The sequence below is a fragment of the Euprymna scolopes genome, chromosome 29, assembly GCF_053919585.1.
Source record: "Euprymna scolopes isolate OS-2025 chromosome 29, ASM5391958v1, whole genome shotgun sequence".
In the NCBI taxonomy this organism is placed as follows: domain Eukaryota; kingdom Metazoa; phylum Mollusca; class Cephalopoda; order Sepiida; family Sepiolidae; genus Euprymna; species Euprymna scolopes.
The window spans coordinates 67,588,150-67,601,023 of NC_136510.1; the positions used below are offsets into that span (position 1 = coordinate 67,588,150).

General features: G+C 36.2%; 1 protein-coding gene across 1 annotated transcript in view; it reads right to left on the reverse strand.

Moving 5' to 3' along the window:
• Positions 1-12,874, reverse strand: part of LOC145252687 (serine/threonine-protein kinase H1 homolog) — a 198,965-nt gene that overhangs the window by 76,649 nt on the left and 109,442 nt on the right. The gene's annotated exons all lie outside the window — the stretch shown is intronic.

The window sequence follows — 12,874 nt, forward strand, 5'->3', positions numbered from 1 at the left end:
GCTCAATAGTGATTTAAATACTAGAGCTCAAAATATAAAGAGCCCAAGTATCACTGAAATTTTCAGTCATATATATGTGTGTGTGTGTAAAAGAAACTTTAAAAAATTGAGCAAAACTCATCCATTTAAAAAATTGTTTTCTAAAAGAAAAAAAAAATTATATTAAAAGCAAGTCCCATATATTCATGCGAATCAAAACATGTAATACACAGAGTTAGAGGTTGTAAATGTTTTAGCAAAACAAAAACATTTGACAGTAATCTGATAGCACAAAATGTAAAAAGAAAACATTCAAACTGTAATATCCCCTCTATACACACAGAATACAGTAAGATATTTAATATATCTATTATAATAAGTAGTTTTTGTTAAAGTACATCAATTCATATATAGCATTACTTATTTTGGAGTGGAAGGTGACAGGGAGTAGATATATCTAAGTTTGATTACTGTGGATTCTCTTTATTATTTGTCCCATGTGAGCCACACGCACACACACACACACACACAGAGAGGAAAATCAAATAGAACTGTAGTATTTTATCAACCTCCTCTCTAGAAAGTTAGACACAAGGTCAGGTGTGGTTTTGAAAAGCCAGCAGACTAGGACGAGCATACTCTGGTGTAAGGATGCTTCAGAGGATTAACAATAAACTAATGCATTTTCAGAGGAAAGGTAAAGCATGGGAAGGCGGACCTACTAGAAGTTAAGAGAACCATACCTCAGCCCAATAGCAAACAAATCACTATCAGACTGACTGTCAAGGACGTATCCCCAACCAGTACGAATACCTACTCAAGCTGTGTGAAAATTTAGTATCAATAAGGATCAAGTATCACAATTCAATCGAAACAAACTATTGAATGGGAATCAATACATTTTTTTTTCTTTTTCATTTTTTATGTAAAAGCTTTTAATAGATTGACCTTGTGTCAAACTTGGCAATGTGAAAATAAAATAAAATTCAAATTTAAATATGAAAAGAGAAGAGAACTATTAGTTATGAATTAGCTTTATTAATCAACTTTCTTGCTTTGGTTCTTGTATCGATTCAATTCTCTCTCTCTCTCTCTATATATATATATATATATTAGTGTTGGGACAATTAATTGGAATCGGAACCGGGAATCGGAAAAATTGGAGCTTTTTGGGGTATCGGAATAATCGGTATTGAAAAACTTTGAGCCTATTTTCCGATGCCAAAACCGATTCCTTAAATTATTATTTTTTTTAATTTGATTTGTTTAAGAAACATTTTCCACTGCATGTAGTAATAATAAAATAATAAATATATATTAATTTAAACTTCCAGTAAGACTAAAATCTCTAGATCACCCCCTCATAAGTGTTTTTACATTTGAGAAAATATAGGCACATCTAAGATGTTTTTTTTTTTATGGTAATCGGGACAAAATAACACTTTCATAATTAAATATTTAGAGATTTATAAAGAATCGGAATCTGTAATTTAGTGCGGAATCGGGAAAAATATCGGAATCGTCCCACACACACATAAGAATCGCAAATAAATTAATAATCTTCAAATAAAATAACTAATCCTTTGACTGCTATTAAATGCTTTATATAAAGCCTAGCATTTCCTATGTAGGTATTGTTTAATCTCATATAATGTTGATTAACAAGGGAGGTCACTCATGAATAAAAACAAACTGATCAGCTGATGGAAGAAATCATCATCAGAATGCCAGCCGATAGACTACTTGAATAATTTTTTTTTTTTTTTTTTGTTATTCATTTTGACTATGAACTCATAAACTGCTATGATTCTGATGCTGTTTTGATCTTGTTTGTTACTGTACATACTTTATGAATTGTTTAGGTAGTAGTAGGAAGGGTAAATGAAAAAAGAGGGGCGAATGATAAGAGAAGTAGTGGGGGGGTAGGTGAGTGGCGTAAATAATTAAAAGGGGACAAAGGAAAACAGAGACAGGGAGAAAGAGAAATAAAAGGGAGCAGGGAGAGAGAAAAAGGCGAAAAGAAAAGGTTTATTATGAGATTACAAGAAAAATTCATAACAATTTGAAAATTCCAAACATTTATGAAACTATTTTGGAATTTCCACATATTTATGAAAAGCCTATTGATAGACTTTCTTCCTCTCTCTCTCATTAACTTTATAAATACAGACCCAACGAGTAACGAATGGTGTAGTATAATACTAGTATTTGTGATTATATATATTAGTGATCTGGCAAGGCCACAAGGAAGACAATCGAAGCAGCAAAACTGAAGCTGGCTTGCAGGACACTATATATACAAATGTAGACATATTTTATTGGTTTGAAAATAGGCTCTTTTTTATCAACTGTCATAAAATTTTAACCATATCATAATCTTCAAAAATCCTGCAAATTTTGATGTAGTTTTGTCCCATAGAACCAAAGATATGAGCATTTCAGTATTCAATTTGGCTACCAGTATATATTTCCCCCAAAACCTCTAGCCTTGATAGAGGGGAGACTAAAACTTGCTGCTATGATTTTAAATGAGCTGAAATAATAGCAAGGGGAGACTTTATTCCAAATATTTCTCATATGTTATATCTCCCCTATTTTGGTTTTCATAAATAAAGTAAATTTCACAGTGTATAAAGATTATTTGATACTGGAGATATTCATAATCGTACCCTATTTCCAAAAGAGAGGAGATGTAACATGAGAAATATTTGGAATCAAGTCTCCTCTTGTTATTTCAGATCACTTGAAATCATAGGAGCAAGTTTTAGTCTCCCCTCCATCAAGGGCAGAGGTTTGGGGGAAATATATATATAATTAAATATATAATTTCTTAACTTTAATAATCTGTTTTACAAGGATTACAAAATCAAAGCATTTCACAGTTGCAGTACAAAGCCATCAGGGAACTAATTAGAGATGCTCCATGGAAAAATATTTTCTCTCTCCCTGCTGAACAATGTGCAAACGAGACCACTGACTGGTTCAAAACTGCAATCGAAGCGCATGTTCCCATGCGGAAATTTTATAGTAAGCCCCACTCTTCCCAATGGTTTACGTCGACTTGTGCAACTGCCATTGCTCAAAAGCAGCATGCATACCGTAGGTTTAACCGACATAAGTCCAGTTCAAACAGGCTGAAGTATATAGAAGCTAGAAATAACGTTAAGAAAGAAATAGCGACAGCTAAGAGAGAATTTACGGAAACCACTAAAAAGCGCATCGAAGCACAAAAACTAGGAACTCGAGACTTCTGGAAAATCTACAACAGTGTAGTAAATAACGGGCAATCAACAATTCCCCCACTAACCAACAATCACGAGGTTGTCTCCTCAGCAACCGACAAGGCTAATATGCTTGCCAGTCGGTTTGCCTCAAACTCCACACTGGACCCTTCCAACCACCCCCTACCTGACTTTCCTATGCGGACAGACGCCACACTAGACGATCTGAAAACCACCCCTGCTCAGGTGCATGCTATCATAAAAAACCTTGATACCTCAAAAGCATGTGGACCCGATCTTATCCCAGCTGTGCTATTAAAAAAGTGCTCAGCCGAAGTAGCTTCAGTTCTCTCCAAACTCTACAACAAATGCCTTAATGAAGCTTGCTTTCCGGTCTGTTGGAAAACTGCTTCTGTTGTACCAGTAATCAAGAATTCTGGCGAAAGGACAGACCCATCAAATTATCGCCCCATTAGCCTCCTCCCACTTTTTGCCAAAATATTTGAGACCATAATTAACCATGCTCTAGTCCATCATCTTACAGATGCTAAACTACTGACTGACAAACAATATGGATTTAGACAAGCCCGTTCCACAGCAGACATCCTAACTGTGATCTCTGAACGTATATACCATTCACTGGACAACGCAGGGGAGGGCAGAGCGGTAGCTCTAGATATATCTAAGGCTTTTGACAGGGTATGGCATGAGGGTTTCCTCAGTAAAATCAGATCATACGGTATCACTGGTAGAATACTTAACATAATTAAATCCTTCTTAGATAAGAGAAAAATCCAGGCTGTCCTCGACGGTCGTACATCTAAACAATATAATATAAATGCGGGGGTGCCCCAGGGTTCTATCCTTGGACCTCTATTGTTCCTGATATTCATAAATGACCTCCCCGACAAAATTGCCTCTGAGATGGGTATATATGCTGATGACACTACAATCTATGGCAGGCACGACAGGAAGACGAATGAACACATTTCTAAAGAAATGGCAGAAACACTAGAGGAAGACCTCCAATCTGTAGTGGAATGGGGACAAAAGTGGTTGGTCGCGTTCAATGCTGCCAAGACTAAACTAGTTTCATTCAATAATTACAAGAAACCCTCTCTACCACCCATAGCAATGGCCAACGACTCTTTATCTGAGAGTCCATCTTTCAAACTCCTTGGCCTAACGTTCACAGGAAACATGAGTTGGAACAATTACATTGAAGGCATTGCCAGGGCCGCTGCAAGAAAGGTGGGCTCTCTCTACCGTGCTAGAAAACTACTAACACCCGAAAGTATCCTGTACCTCTATAAGGCCACCATTCGCCCATGTATGGAGTATTGCTGCCACATCTGGGCTGGTGCATCTGCTACTAGTCTCTCGCTCCTTGACAAGGTTCAAAAGAGAGTCGCAAACCTGATAGGCCCTGAACTGGCATCTAAACTTCAGCCTCTGTCCCATCGACGAAATGTTGCATCCCTATGTCTTTTCTACAAGTATTTTAGTGGTGAATGCTCTGACGAACTGCAATCACTTGTGCCCCCACGACGTGTGCACCCTCGACAAACCCGACAGGCTACTAAATCCCACCCCCACACTGTAGAGATCCCTAGATGTAAAAGATCTTTTTACTCCAATAGTTTCTTCCCCAGAACCGCTAGACTCTGGAATTCCATTCCAGGTTCCTGCTTCCCCAACAGTACTGACGTGCAGAAGTTCAAGTGTAACGTGAACTGACACCTTGCTGCCCAAATCCCTACATAGTACCCCAGTAGTTGTTGCCCCTGATAGTAGCCCCCTACACCAAAGTGGCAATTTGCCTTGTTTGGGGTGAAAATGTAATAAAAAAAAAAAAAAAAAAAAAAACATTGTGATGTCAAAGTCGACTCTTTCTTTTTTCTCTGCCCCCCCTTTTAATTATTTACATAGTTCGATTCCTTTCGCCTCTTATCCTTCACCCTTTATTTAGATTATTTGCCTCTCCATCTCACTAAAATATTTATGTGCACAGTAACAAGCAAATAAGATAGCAACATTAGAATTTGAATTTTAGAAAAGGCTGTTAATAAGTTTCTCCAGAATTTCAGTGGAAGTATGGATGATACTCACCCTCCATCTTTCTATTCTCTCAGCTCCTTCATGACCATCTGGTATCAACTGATGTTGATGCTACTACATTTTATTTTATTTATTATTCACTAGGAGTTCTCACAGAGATCATGATTGCTCACTGACAATAACTGGAGGTGTTCTCTGGAATCTGAGTGACAATAAGTCTCCAGAGACCTCCGATATTCTTAACCTCTTTCGATAACACAAAATCATTTGCAATGGTTATCGCAACAGCCACTGGCAATGACCATTGGTCTTCTCTGAAATTTGGATGGCAATACGCCTCCAAGGTTCTATTACACTCCACACCCTTCCTTCAGGTCTGCTTGGTGCTCTCAAAAGACAATTTGAAATTGGAATTCTATCACCTGTTAACATAGAATCAATTTCCCTAAATGTGGAGAAATTTCAGCAGATTTATTTCTTACTTATTATAGTGATCAATTGCAGTGAAGAAACATCTTTTTCAAAATTAAAGAGAATCACTATCGGAACAAGCAAAAAATATGTATCAATCATTGGGCATGAACTTTTATATAACATTGATATTTTTGATATCATAAATAGTTTCTCTCTGCTAAAGTCTTCTTAGAGGAATATAGCTTCAGTGATAGAGGTGGGAGAGCAGAGGTCAGCATCTTTCTTGGTTGGTGCCAGAGAGCTCTCTGAGGCTGCTGTCTTGATTCCAAATATTTATGAAATGGACCCTCTCTCCCTTCTCTCTCATATTGATTTTGTAAATACTAACTCAGTTCTTCAAAAGTTGGTTGAAATTAGCAAGCCCTGAAAACTGATTGGTCGTCTTAGTGAGAGAAAATAGATGTCAATGTTTATGACTGCTGCAAATATTTTTAGCATTTGAATAAATAAGTCAATTTTAAAATTTATTTTTCATGTTGTACGACTAAACTTCTATTTTGGAAGATCCTCCCCTTAAAAGGGTCTAACAGGTTTTGTGTTAGTCTAATCTGCCATTGGAAGTGCTCCATGTGTCTAAACCAAAGGTTAAAAAGTAGACAACTTGGTTGAATTCAAAAGAAATAGGAAACAATATATAAGCAAAAACTTTATTTCTATTGCTAAATGATAAATTAAAGCGGTGTCATCAGTTCCAACAGTTTTATTAACTCATGAAGTAAGAAGAGTTTATATTCTGGCTGCTATCTCGGCGCTCATGAAACCTGCTCTGTCTGGCAACTTGATTCTCGTATTTTTATACACAAAATTTTGAAAGGGAAGGTTACTTTCGTCTATTGTTTATTAGTATGTATTACCTATCAATACATGAAACATTTTATTTTATCTGCTTTCTTATTTATACATAAACATAAAGAATAAAAAGTGAATGCTGCCGTTTTCTGTTTTAAGAATCAGTTCATCTCTTCAAAATTGAGCTGATGATGCCACATTTATGGGTAATGTGTTAGTCTTAAAGTACATAAAAAGATATGGAATCACTTTTTGGCTACTTTTCATTTTTCACTAGTGTGTGTGTGTGCGTGTGTGTGTGTGTGTGTGTGTGTGTCTGTCTGTGTGTCTGTGTATGTGTATGTGTGTGGCCCATAAGAAGCAGATGTGAAACTAAAGTTTTGAATCTAGCCACAACAAGACATGAACAGAATTGTTGTTCAACAAGCAGAACTATTAACGTTATGAAAGAATTTGAATTATTGCTTTCTTGCTAAAATATGAAAACCCAATAAACCTGGAGCAGAAATACATTGTCTATGTCTATAACCCTGAAAACTTCATGAAGACATTTCTCTTAAAAGTCTCAAATTTAAACCTATCTACATGTGGCATGAACAATAGACTATTTTATTATGGTAACATATTTTTTATTCTGCTCTAAAAGTTGCATACAACAGTCAATCTTTTTCTTTGTTTAAACAGGAAATTGGTATCTTGTTTTGAACAAAATGAAGGCATTAATACATTTTGGTATTTTTTGAGAGATAAAAAAAGAAAAAAAAACAGCAGATTCATTTTTATTTCTTGAAAAGTGCTTTTCTTCTAACGGAAGAGAAATCGACGAAGAAAAAAAAAATGAAGACAAAAAGTTACTGAATAATCAAACCAAACCAGACGATAACAAAAAATGGATTGGTTGCAGGATCAAAATCTATTTCATTGTCATTGTGTCCCTACAAGCAGAAGATAATAAACATCATAATTAGTTTAACTTCAGTTTTACATGCTGGTATATGTTGGGCCGCTTTTTGTAATTCACTTCCAAATCAAACTATCTCTAGCCAGGTCGTTATTTATCCTCTCACGTCCATCTTTACGATTTTCTCCCATCTTTTCTTTGTTCTTCTCCTGTAACTAGCTTATTTGGCATAATGGTAAGAGTGTTCACTAATGGGCGGTGAGACTGGGGCTAAATCCTCGGTAGACTCAAACCAAAGATTAAAAAACAGTGGCTCTTGATGTCTCCTCTCCTGTTAAACACTCAGCATTATAAGAGGATCAAAGACAAGTGGAATAGTGCTCTCCCCATACACCGAGGTGTAGAGGGTAAGAAAAGGGGAGCCTCATGTCACCCTTTACTATAGTTGGACACCTAGCTTTTCTTTTTCTGTCAATTGAATCTATTACCTCAACTGTTCTACATCTATTAACCCACAAACTCATCTATTCTTTCAACACAGCTACACCAGTGAAGTCTCTTGTTCTGCACACATCTCTCTAGACTGTTCAGATTGATTCTTTTTCTCTGAGATCATGAGATCTAAGCTGGTCTTAAACTCACACATCATATCATTATTATATATAAGCCTGACCAGGTTTAACTTCCATATATCATTACACTGCATACACATGACTGATACTCTTTCTTTAGCCAACACAAGTAATGCTCTTCTTGGTTGCAGGATCAACATTTATTTTTTTTAATTGTTTGCTTACAAGCAGTTATTTATTAAAATTAGACTCGTATAGTTATAGATGGATCAAATAACTTATGCTTTTCTTCAATCGTTCTTGAACATTAATATAATAATATTAAATCAGCAGTGACAATGAGGATATATGCATAGAATATAAAATATGACTGATGCTAAAACGGATGTTTATACATGTATTTAATAGATAAACAGGACAAAAACATACTGAGTGTAAACAAGACCGTGCTCTTTTTTGGGAGCTAGATTTTTCACACATTAATCGCTGACTGTTTCAAATTCTGCCATCATAAGAAGACAAATAAATAGAATCAATAACAGAAAAGGGAACGAAGAGTGCAAAAAACTAGGATAAAACATTTAGAGTAGAAGTTCTAAGTGACACTCTTCTGGAGGTTGAAGGTCCAATCCTCAGTGCGAGCAATACTAAGAATACAAGTGCAAATTATTTAAGTTTTCAAACCGATCATGGCTGATGCAACAAGAGTACGCTATTCTACAGATTAAGGATCGCCAAACTATGGCCCGCTGGCTGAATCCGAGGTCAGTTCATTTGGCCCGCTGGTGGTACTTGAATTTGCTTGATAAAACATATGGAACACAAAACTTGGTGATAAAATTTCAATTTGAATATTGTTTACAATACTAAGAGATTTTCATGTTTGTGGAGTTCTTTAAATTAAGTATTTCATTTCTCCCAACTCCTGCGGCCCACAGTAAAAAAGTTTGATGACCGCTGCTATAGATGAAATAAACGGTTTTGTTTGAAATTCTGTGCAGATTCTAGAGTCAGACAAGATATACTTAAAAAAAGTCGGGGATAACATCGACCGAACCGTTGTGCAAATAACATTGAAGAACAATAGTCAGAATAATCCAAATAATACAAAGTATAATTTATATTCCATTGTCAACATTGGGTTAATATTCGATTGAACTAGTGTTTGAGAGAGCTAAAGAATTATAAAATATTATTAGGGTATTCCATAACTTAAGTTTACAATCTATAATATAAATCTCATCTGTCTGTTTAAATGTATGCATACATGCATGCAAGTATGTATGTTTGCCTAAAACTTTCAACAGAGCCGACGGATTTTCACAAGATTGGTATCGTTTTGAAGCTCGGTCCTTTGAACGACAAATATGGAAAATTGGCTAAAAACATTAATTCCTTCACCTTCAATTGGGCACTTTTATACAGAGAGAGGTCGCTTTTTATGCTGACATTTTCACTTGACTAGCCTTCATATAAACATTTGTCACTTCTGGTTTAGCGATGGGCGCAACAGCAAAGACGTCAAATTTTTTTTTTATTTCACATTCTTTTCCTCCTTCATGGTATGGATTCGAGCCTGCCTGTTTACTACCACTTTTTTTTTTTTTTTGTCCAACACATACCTCCAAACACCCGGGCAATGCCGGGCACCCAGGCTAGTTTATAAATAAATGCTTGTAGATTTTTTATTTATGCCCAACAATGTAATTCAAATAATTTTTAACAAATAATATCTCAAAATGAGTCCCCAATAAAAATAAAGTATAAACACTTGATATTTGTTTGATCAGATCTACATTCTTTCAAATCTCATCAATCTATTAAAGGATTAAAACCGAATTCATCAATATTTGTATGCAAAACCTTTTTACTATATATTTCAGTCACAAAATACATGCTAAAATATTCCCTAGTTTTTAAATATTTTTCGATAATTCTGCTGAATAATGCAGTTAATTCCTTAACGTTTATTTTTATAAATATTTTTAGTTATTTTATATTTAAGACGTGGAAAAGAATTTAACATTTGCATATACAGAAAATGGGTTTATTAAAAAAAAAAAAAAAAAAAAGATTTAATGTAAAAAGCAAATAAAAGTCGAACTCAGTCATGGCCACCACAGAGATTTGCCTACCGTGACTCAGTGGAATTTTTAAAGTAGAAACGGGAATGTAGACAATAGAATTAAAATATTGGAAGAGGAAAAAACATGAAGATGAAAGTAAAAAGTTTAAAAGATTCATTTCCTTTGAAGGAAATGAATCTTTTAAACTTGTAATATTGTTTTATGAATATGATGAAAGAAAAGTAAACATTAAATCTTTTGCTTGTTATATTTATTTGCTTGGAAAATGTTGCCTTTATCTCTCAAATAATCTTTATCTTTTGCAAAAGAAAATGCATAAACTTTTGGTTCATTCTTATAACTTGCTTTGATAATTTGAAACAAGGTATTTTTTTGTACAAAGGAGTCACCACTTAAAGCCAGGAGGCCACTCGAGGATAAGGGTTAATGGGTGTACAGTGGTCAAGGGAAATATGTCATAGTCATGGTTAGTAATGGAAATTTGGTAAATTGGATTACTTATGTGGGTAGCTCATCAAGAATTTGTTCACAGACTTGTAGATAACCATATTGTAGTCAGTTGGAAAGCAGGAGAACGGATCAAAGTTCCACAGACATGCAGTTCTAAGAAAGAAGCTTTGTTCATGGAATCTACGTTTAAGTTTAGGCACATATAAAGAGTGGGGGAAATTATGGATAGTGGTTTCAGCTAGACGAGTGTTTTTCAGTAGTCAGGCTGGGGGAGAGGCATAGATTGGGGCTCAGATGAGCACTTGCCATGAAAATAACGATAAAACAGAGACAGGCTCGCAACGTTTCTCCTGTGGGAAAGAGGTCCCAGGAGAAGAGAAAAAAGCAACCCCCACTAGACTAAAAAGTCTATTTTGAACTCTGTCAAGGCAGGAGAAGATACTTCTAGCAGCTCCTGCCCAACAGTACTCTATCTTTGGACGTATTTGGCTTTATACATGTAGAGAATTGCATCAGCAGTGGAGCAGTAGAATTATCCCACCATTTTCCAAGCAGCCCTGGAAACAGATTTGATGTATGTGTTCCATCTCAAATCAAGAGTAAAGGTCAGGCCTAGAAGCTTGTCAAAGCATGGCGCCTCCTCAAGATGAGAGTCATTCATTTCGATTGATGCCAGATGGGGATCAGAGAGTTGATGATGGAAAGATAGAAGTTTGGTCTTAGATGCATTAAAATTAACCAGCCACCTCTTTCCCCATTGCACCGCGTGTTCAAGATCAGAGGAGAGAGAATCAGAGAGAACTTGGTCATTTACAGCCTTTGAAGTGTTGCCATAGATCGCAGTGTTGTCAGCATAAATGTCTACAAATGATCTTAGAATGTGATTTGAGAGATCATTGATGTAGATCAGGAAGAGAGTTGGGCCTAGGAGGGATCCCTGAGGGACTCCAGCATTATTCCTGTGAGCTTCTGATTTTTCCCCATCAACCACTACCCTTATGAACCTATCAGGAGAAATGATTTAATAACTGAAAAGACATTTCCAGATATACTGTAGCTGAAGATTTTGTGGAGTAGACCATTATGTCACACTATGAATTATCTGATATGTCAAGGGCAATTGCCTTAGAAAGGAAGCCTCCATCGAGAGATTTGCTAATCCTATGAGATATAACTATTAACACATCAGCTGTAGATCTAGCAGAACAGAAACCATATTGTATGTCACCGAGAAGGTTATTTTTGCTGAGGTGGTTCATTACTTCTCTATTCAACACAGATTCTAGCAACTTACTTATGATGCACAGGAGACTGATTGGTCTGTATTAAGAGAGAGATGAGCGATCACCTGAATTTTTAAATACGGGACATACTGATGAGGTTTTCTAGGGTGTTGGAAAGCATTTCTTCTTAAGACAATGCTTAAACAGTATGGAACTTAGTTCTGGTTGAAGCTTTTTGAGCACTATAATAGGAATGTAATCAAGGCTAGTTGCTTTATTGGAATCGAGGTTTTTGATTAGCTTGCCAACATCATGCACAGATATTTGTATGTCGCATAGCATGTTTTCAGACACAGGAAGAAATATGGGGGTTTGACGGCCCTGATCACAGAGTAGAATTAGCTGCAAAGTTTTTGGTAAAGAGTTTGGCTTTGTCCAATGCTGACGAGATTACTTCAAGTCTATTGATGATGGTTGGGACAGAACACACACATTTAGGACCCTGTTTGTTATTTGCCAAAATTGGTGGGAACTAAGTTGCTGCTCAACTACTTTGGACTTGACAGACTGAGCATACAACTCTTACGCCTTCTTCATTACTCTTTTACAGTGGTTGCTGGCAGTCCTAAAAGTGGCTTTAGTCTCAGTACATCTATTATGTTGGAAGCAATGGAAATAGTGATTTCTGTGCGCAATGGCAGCAGCACATTCTGGAGAAAACCACGGCTCGCTGTCAAGTTTTTGGAATTTTTTTGAGAGTATGAATTGGTCTATACCTACAATTAACCATTCAGTCAGGTCCGATACTATGGAGGACACATTCTTTTTAAACATGGATCCAAGAGGTAGATCTGATATAAATGTACGAAAGTTATCCCAGTCAGCCATAGAGTATCGATATACTGAACAATGGAGAGGTATGTTAGAGGACTTATAACATTGTCTTTTAATCTTAATGGAGACAACCGAGTGGTCGGAAGATCCCAGTGGAGACAGAACAGATGAAGAACATAGCTCAGGGCAAGTTGTGAGAAACAGGTCTAGAAGGCTTGTATACTGACCATTAGTACCGGACACACGGGTAGGTTCATGAACAATCTGAGTGAGGTCATAAGCAATG